The sequence below is a fragment of the Phyllopteryx taeniolatus genome, chromosome 22 (genome assembly GCF_024500385.1).
Source record: "Phyllopteryx taeniolatus isolate TA_2022b chromosome 22, UOR_Ptae_1.2, whole genome shotgun sequence".
Taxonomy (NCBI): Eukaryota; Metazoa; Chordata; class Actinopteri; order Syngnathiformes; family Syngnathidae; genus Phyllopteryx; species Phyllopteryx taeniolatus.
Genome location: NC_084523.1, coordinates 1,772,398 through 1,780,191, shown reverse-complemented (window position 1 = coordinate 1,780,191; position 7,794 = coordinate 1,772,398). Strand labels below are relative to the sequence as shown.

Here is a 7,794-nt window from a genome sequence, read left to right as displayed (position 1 = left end):
GAATTCAGATTCTGACGCACAACAGTCTCTCGTTGTACATTTTGATGTACTAAAACATGTTTGAAAGCTCTTCTGTCTTCGCCCCAAAATGAAAATCGCAATAACGGTTTCTCAGCATTCACACACTGACACCACATTAGTGTGAGTTCTGGTCTCTCAGCATTCCCACAGGGGGAAGACTTAACACCAACACCTTTTTGACCGCATACAACATATTTAAATGCTTGTGTCTCAGCATTCACACGAGCAAAAGACCTTGTTTCCTATCGACGCATGAGGCTAAAGTTAACATCCAGCATTAGTGCAGTATCTCAGCATTTAGAGACATTCCACCTAAAGCGTGCTTAGAGTCACCTGTCATCTCCTGTATCCTGGATTTAAGCCGCTTTCCTGCAAGAGTCAGGGATTAAAAATTTTGCTTGAGGCCCCTTCAACACATTACTTTGGCTATGGTTATTACTTTGGAGGCTGAGAACATTGCTCATTTACTTCTCTGCCTTTTTGCATGGTAGATAAAGGCAATATTCCAGTCTTTTTTTCAAAAATTTAGGACTCGAGCATTTTTAGACACCCAGTGAGCCTCCTGCACATGTATTTCATATTTCAGGTATCTATTTTTCCAAGTGGTTTTCTCTCCACATCACAGTAAATTCAACATCTTTCAAGCTTTTTTGTGTGTGTGTATGTGTGTGTACCCCAAACCAAACAGGAAGGTGGGTGCTTTCAGGTGCCATGTCGCACGCAGAGAGGCTCATGCAAATATGCAAACAAACAACAACAACAACTTGAGGTGGAAGACGGCACACCACAGGAAACGTAAGCACTACACACAGGGGACCCCGTCATTCAAAGTGGCGTGAGGTAAAAGAGAATAATCTCTGCGCTTTCAAAATACATCCAACTAGGCAAACGCAGCTCCGCACTTCCTGTTGATGCTCACCCGCAGCATGCAAAGAGAGACGGAGGAAAGGGAGGTAGCTGAAAATGTAGTTTAAGGCAGCATGGGGGTGAGTAATGCATATGGAAGGCTGTCTGTGGAAAGAAGGATGTGTGGCAGCTTGGAGCTCGGTGATCTGTCTTGCACTGTCAAAGTTTGTAAATACCCGAACATGGGACTGCAGGACAGCACCTGGACGGAAACCATGTCTGACGTGCACAACAGAACACAGTAAAAGTGGGACCCAAAAACATGCAAAAGAAAAGTCTTACATTGCTAGTCTCACCTAAGCGGGAGCCAAAAATTCCACTCAAGTAAGAGCACTGTTACCTTAGAACAATCGTACTCAAGTAAAAATTATTCCTATAAATGTTATTGGATCTGGTTTTTATTTGTCACAAACAAGCACAAGCATAAAAACAATGTATGTTGTAATAATAATGAAAAAATGGCACACTAGAGCTGATGGAATCAAAGCTTATCACGTTCATTCCCCCTTACAATGTAATCATTTCAAGATACATGACAGCATACATAATAATCCATAAATCTGTAGATTTTAAAAGATCAACTACATTTAACTTTAATGTGAAATAATGCCCTTATTCTAAACCCACTAAAAATCATTTCCTAAAATAGTATATTTGCTGTCCGGCTCTTTATAGCTGAGCAAAAGTGTTTGTTTTTATTTACTTTTAATCAGTTTGAAATTCATGTAAATTATTTTTTTCCCCCCTAAGAGCACAGTGGACTCCATAATCCTGAAATGGAAGACATTTGGGACGACCAGAACCCTTCCTCGAGCTGGCCGTCCGGCCAAACTGGGCAATCGGGGGAGAAGAGCCTAGGTGAGAGAGGTGAAGAACAACCCAAAGATCACTGTGACTGAGTTCCAGAGATGCAGTCGGGACATGGGAGAAAGTTCGAGAAGGTCAACCATCACTGCAGCCCTCCACCAGTCGGGGCTTTATGGCAGAGTGGCCCGACGGAAGGTCAATTGGTTAGCACATCCATCTCACAGTTCATAAATTGCTGGTCCCTGTCAGGGCACTTGCCTTCTTGTGCAGATGTTGCATGTTTCCCCATGCTTGAATGGGTTTTCTCCTCTTCTCCCAGTTTCCTTCCTCATTCCAAATACATGCATGTTAGGTTAATTGAAGACTAAATTGTCCTTAGGTGTGAATGTGAGTGGGAATTGTTATTTTCGATACATGCTCTGCAATTGGCCAATGACCAGTCCTGCTTCTTGGCTGAAGTCAGCTGGGATAGGCTCCAGCACATGCATGACCCTAATGATGATAAGCGGTATACTGCAAAAGATGGATGAATGAACTCAGAAGAATGTATAAAGTGTATTCATTTTTCGTTAGTTAGCCAATGTAAAACCTATTAACATAATCATCAGCCACTTTTTACTTCTATTGCCTTTAACCAATTGCAACGAAAGAAACAATCAAGAGGCTGTCCAATGTGATACAATGTGGTTGCCTACAGCCAGTGGTGTGCAGAGGGGCGCATCGTAATTCGACCATCGACACATGGTTTCCGACCAGAAAAACTGTCATAGCACTCCACCCACCCACCCACCACTTGACAAATGGTTTCTAGAGTGTTTTCCAACTCTAGAATGCGGTCACTTTGTTAAAAATATATACAATATTTTTAAGGCAGTCAGTGGCGTTTGACTGGGCGCAAATTAAGAGCGAGACGACCAGACTTGCTTACGCTCTCAATGTGCCAATGCATTGAATTAAAAATGTTTCACCATGTCATTACCAAAGTTGGCATGATGAGGCGACAGTCTTTATGGGTACGAACAAGGTGGAAGAGACGTCAACCGGTGTGCTAAAAAAACGAATCACTTACTACACGGTGGTGCCAGGAACATACGTCAACGTTTGAACGGTTGGATTCATGGAACAGAGTTTGATTTTTGTTTCTGATTTACCCTCAAGTGGCTGTACAACTTTTCTAAAGGCAATTTTTGCCCGACATTAAAAGCACAGGTCTGACTGCACTCACGCCAAGCAAATACAATTTCACAATCGCATTTGCCATGAGAAGTTTGCAGTTTGTGTCTTTTTCACACTATCCTTTCACACCAACCACCACTATGCTCAAAATAAACAGTGCAAGGGAATATGCTCAGACTTCTTAAAGCAAATGTCAACTAGAAACAATGGCTGTCACTAAATACGTGTTGAAGATTGCAAGAATGCTTTGGGTTAGCACGTCTCTCCACTTGCACCATCTGTAGCTATGTGCATGTGTTAGCTATGTGTTAACGTTGAGTGCGTGTCTAATTAAATCACTATCACGTATGCCGTATTTAAGAGTTAAAGAGACATTCAGAGAAGTACTCTAATTTGCTGTCATTGTATCAGGGGCGCTATTCGACAGCAATCATTTTTTGAAATGTTTGATATCATTGAAAATACAGATTCAAGTTCGGTTTTTCCACATATCACAAGAACATGTAGTTCCTTCGAGTTGTCTCCCAGCAGCTCGTTTGCACAGTTAGCAGTGTTCATTTTACGAGGCATCACTCTTGAATGCAGTCAGAGAGTCGCTTTAATCAAACTCGGCTACTAAATGGCCACATTACCACTTGAACACCCTCCATTTTACAAACACAGTCTTCCAGAGTTGAGAATTATGCGAAACATTTTGTATGTTCCGTGTAAGCCTCATTACATATTGAATATAGTTCTCGGTATAAACTATAGCATGATGCTAATTAAGCTGAAAGTAGCACTAGGTTGTCAGTATGCACACAAGATGCGCACACATCCATCATCTCTTGTTTAGGGATGTGTAGAAATGTGCAGTATGTACTTGTACACACAAGCCTTTAGGTACTGAATATTTCATTGGTGATAAACATTGCAGCGAAAGACGTCAGGCTGAGTCAGCGAAAGAGGGAAGAGAGATAATGAATTAAACTGGGAGGGGAAGGTTAAAGGGGGGGGGGGGGAACAACAACATAAACAGAGCAGAAGAGAGTGGATGCGTGGATTCTGCGTGTCATGTTGCTACAATAATAGAGGTTTAGAGGTCAACGCATGCTTGAGGTGAGAACACTCTTGATTCAACACTTTGGGGACCGGTTTTGTTCTTAATGAGGCCCTTTGACTCGGAATGCCGACCACGCTAAAGAGAGGGCGGACGTTATAGCGCTGCAGCACTCAGTCCTCCATCGGGCTGTTTAATTACAGCAATCCGGAGAATCAACAAAAGAAGCTACACTTAATGTTGACTCTGTGTGTATATGTGTGAGTGTGTGTGTGTGTGAGTGCAAAAAGAGAAAACATGGCTTTGTACCGCTTCCATTGTAATCATCTTATCAAGCCTTCTCAATGGGCAGAGAAATCCTTGAACGCAATCCTGGTCATTTTAAGGCTTTTTGTTCAATAGTGCAGACTTGAGAATGAATAACAACCCGAGCCCAACAGGCTTCCTTTTAAAGAATGTTTGCTTTCCAATGTGAGTAGTCCTCGAGTGGCTGCTCACAATTAAAATGTTAATGAAATATTTCATGAAGATAAGCGCTGCTGTAGGAGTCTGATAAGAAATACACAAAAAACAGAAAAGAAATTGTGGAAATATACGGCATGAAGGATTATGGTTTTACCACTCTGGCGAAATACAATTCTGTCAAGTCAATAACGAAGTAAAATAAGCAATAAATCGCAGTTAAACGTTATTTGCCGATGCCATCTCACAACAATAAGAAACTTTTCCAATATCTTCTTCTTTTCCTATTGGCTTGTCCCTTTAGGGGTCGCCACAGCGCGTCTTCCTTTTCCATGTAAGCCTATCTCCTGCATCCTCCTCTCGAACACCAACTGCCCTCATGTTTTCCCTCACAACATCCATCAACCTTCTCTTTGGTCTTCCTCTAGCTCTCTTGCCTGGCAGCTCCATCCTCATCATCCTTCTACCAACATACTGACTATTTCTCCTCTGGACGTGTCCAAACCGTCGAAGTCTGCTGTCCCTAACTATGTCTCCAAAACATCGAACCTTGGCTGTCCCTCTGATGAGCTCATTTCTAATTTTATCCAACCTGGTCACTCCGAGAGCGAACCTCAACATCTTCATTTCCGCCACCTCCAGCTCTGCTCCCTGTTGTCTCTTCAGTGCCACTGTCTCTAATCCGTACATCATGGCTGGCCTCCCCACTGTTTTATAAACTTTGCCCTTCATCCGAGCAGAGACTCTTCTGTCACATAACACACCTGACACCTTCCTCCACCCGTTCCAACCTGCTTGGACCCGTTTCTTCACTTCCTGACCACATTCACCATTGCTCTGGACGGTTGACCCCGAGTATTGAAAAAGTCCTCTACCCTTGCTATCGCTTCTCCCTGTAGCCTCACTCTTCCCCCACCACCCCTCTCATTCATGCGCATATATTCTGTTTTACTTCGGTTAATCTTCATTCCTCTTCTTTCCAGTCCATGCCTCCATCTTTCTAACTGTTCCTCCAGCTGCTCCCTGCTTTCACTGCAGATCACAATGTCATCTGCAAACATCATGGTCCACTGGGATTCCAGTCTAACCGCATCTGTCAGCCTATCCATCACCACTGCAAACAGGAAGGGGCTCAGGGCTGATCCCTGATGCAGTCCCACCTCCACCTTAAATTCGTCTGTCACAACTAGAGCACACCTCACCGCTGTTCTGCTGCCCTCGTACATGCCCTGTATTATTCTAACATACTTCTCTGCCACTTCAGACTTCCGCATGCAGTACCACAGTTCATTTCTGGGTACTCTGTCATAGGCGTTCTCTAGATCTACAAAGACACAATGTAGTTCCTTCTGACCTTCTCTGTACTTTTCCATCAACATCCTCAAGGCAAATAATGCATCTGTGGTACTCTTTCTAGGCATGAAACCATACTGTTGCTCGCAAATACTCACTTCTGTCCTGAGTCTAGCCTCCCCTACTCTTTCCCATAACTTCATTGTGTGGCTCATCAACTTTATTCCTCTATAGTTCCCACAGCTCTGCACATCACCCTTGCTCTTAAAAATGGGCACCAGCACACTTTTCCTCCATTCCTCAGGCATATTCTCACACGCTATAATTCTATTGAACAAGCTGGTCAAAAACTCCACAGCCACCTCTCCTAGATGCTTCCATACCTCCACAGGAATGTCATCAGGACCAACTGCCTTTCCACTTTTCATCCTCATTAATGCCTAACTTCCCCCTTACTAATCATTGCCACTTCCTGCTCCATCACACTTGCCTCTTCTACTCTCCCTTCTCTCTCATTTTCCTCATTCATCAACTCCTCGAAGTATTCTTTCCATCTAGCTAGCACACTGCTGGCACCAATCAATATATTTCCATCTCTATCCTTAATCACCCTAACCTGCTGCACATCCTTCCCATCTCTATCCCTCTGTATGGCCAGCCTGTATAGATCATTTTCTCCTTTAGTGTCCAACCTGCCATACATGTCATCATATGCCTCTTGTTTTGCCTTTGCCCTGTGTCGCATCTCAATGTATTCCTTTCGCCTCTCCTCGGTCCTCTCAGTGTCCCACTTCTTCTTAGCTAACCTTTTTCATTGTATGATTTCCTGTACTGTGAGGTTCAACCACCAAGTCTCCTTCTCTCCTTTCCTGCCAGAAGATACACCAAGTACTCTCCTGCCTGCCTCTATGATCACCTTGGCTGCAGTGGTCCAGTTTTCTGGAAGCTCCTCCTGTCCACCGAGAGCCTGTCTCACCTCTTCCCGAAAAGCTGCACAATACTCGTCCTGTCTCAGCTTCCACCACATGGTTATCTGCTCTGCCTTTGTCTTCCTAATCTTCCTCCCCACCACCAGAGTCATCTTACACACCACCATCCTATGCTGTCTAGCCACACTCACCCTACCACAACCTTACAGTCGGTAACCTCCTTCAGATTACATTGTCTGCACAAGATGTAATCCACCTGCGTGCTTCTACCTCCGCTCTTGTAGGTCACCCTATGTACCTGCCTCTTCTGGAAAAATGTCTTTACTACATCCATTTGCATCCTTTTTGCCAAGTCTACCACCATCTGTCCCTCTAAGTTCCTTTCCTGTATGCCGTACTTACCCATCACTTCTTCATCACCCCCATTTCCTTCACCAACATGTCCATTACAATCTGCACCAATCACGACTCTCTCTCTGTCTGTGATGCTCAGAACTACTTCGTCTAGCTCCTTCCAGAATTTCTTTTTCACCCCTAGGTCACATCCTACCTGTGGGGCATGGTCACTCATCACATTATACATAACACCCTCAATTTAAAGTTTCAGCCTCATCACTCAATCTGATACTCTTTTCACCTCCAAGATAAATAACCATGACTCCATTTCTCTTCCCATCTACACCATGGTAAAACAATTTAAACCCTGCCCCTAAACTTCTAGCCTTACTGCCTTTCCACCTGGTCTCCTGGACACACAATATATCAACCTTTCTCCTAATCATCATGTCAACCAACTCCCGAGATTTTCCTGTCATAGTTCCAACATTCAAAGTCCCAACATTCAGTTCTAGGCTCTGTGCTTTCCTCTTCTCTTTCTGCCGAAGAACCCGCTTTCCAACTCTTTTTCTTCTTCGACTTAAACAAACAGTACCTGAATTTCTACCGGCGCCCTGCAGGTTGACGCCGCCGGTGGCGGACGTTGTTAACCCGGGCCACGACCGATCCGATGAACGCTCATATTTGTTTGGCAAAGTTTTAACCCCTTCCTGACGCAACCCTCTGCATTTATCCGGGCTTGCACTGGCTCAATTCTTAGTTAATCAGTAGTGAACGATACAAAAGTGTATTAAATTGATGACCTGATACCATTTCATTGGTAAA

The 7,794-nt window shown here is 43.8% G+C and overlaps 1 long non-coding RNA gene across 1 annotated transcript; it reads left to right on the top strand.

Annotated features, from left to right (window-relative positions):
* The first annotated feature begins 735 nt into the window (after window positions 1–735).
* On the top strand, window positions 736–2,111 carry LOC133471821 (uncharacterized). Its single transcript, XR_009786374.1, has 3 exons — window positions 736–816; window positions 906–1,007; window positions 1,678–2,111. It is a non-coding gene; the product is annotated as an uncharacterized LOC133471821 (long non-coding RNA).
* The last annotated feature ends 5,683 nt before the right edge of the window (window positions 2,112–7,794 follow it).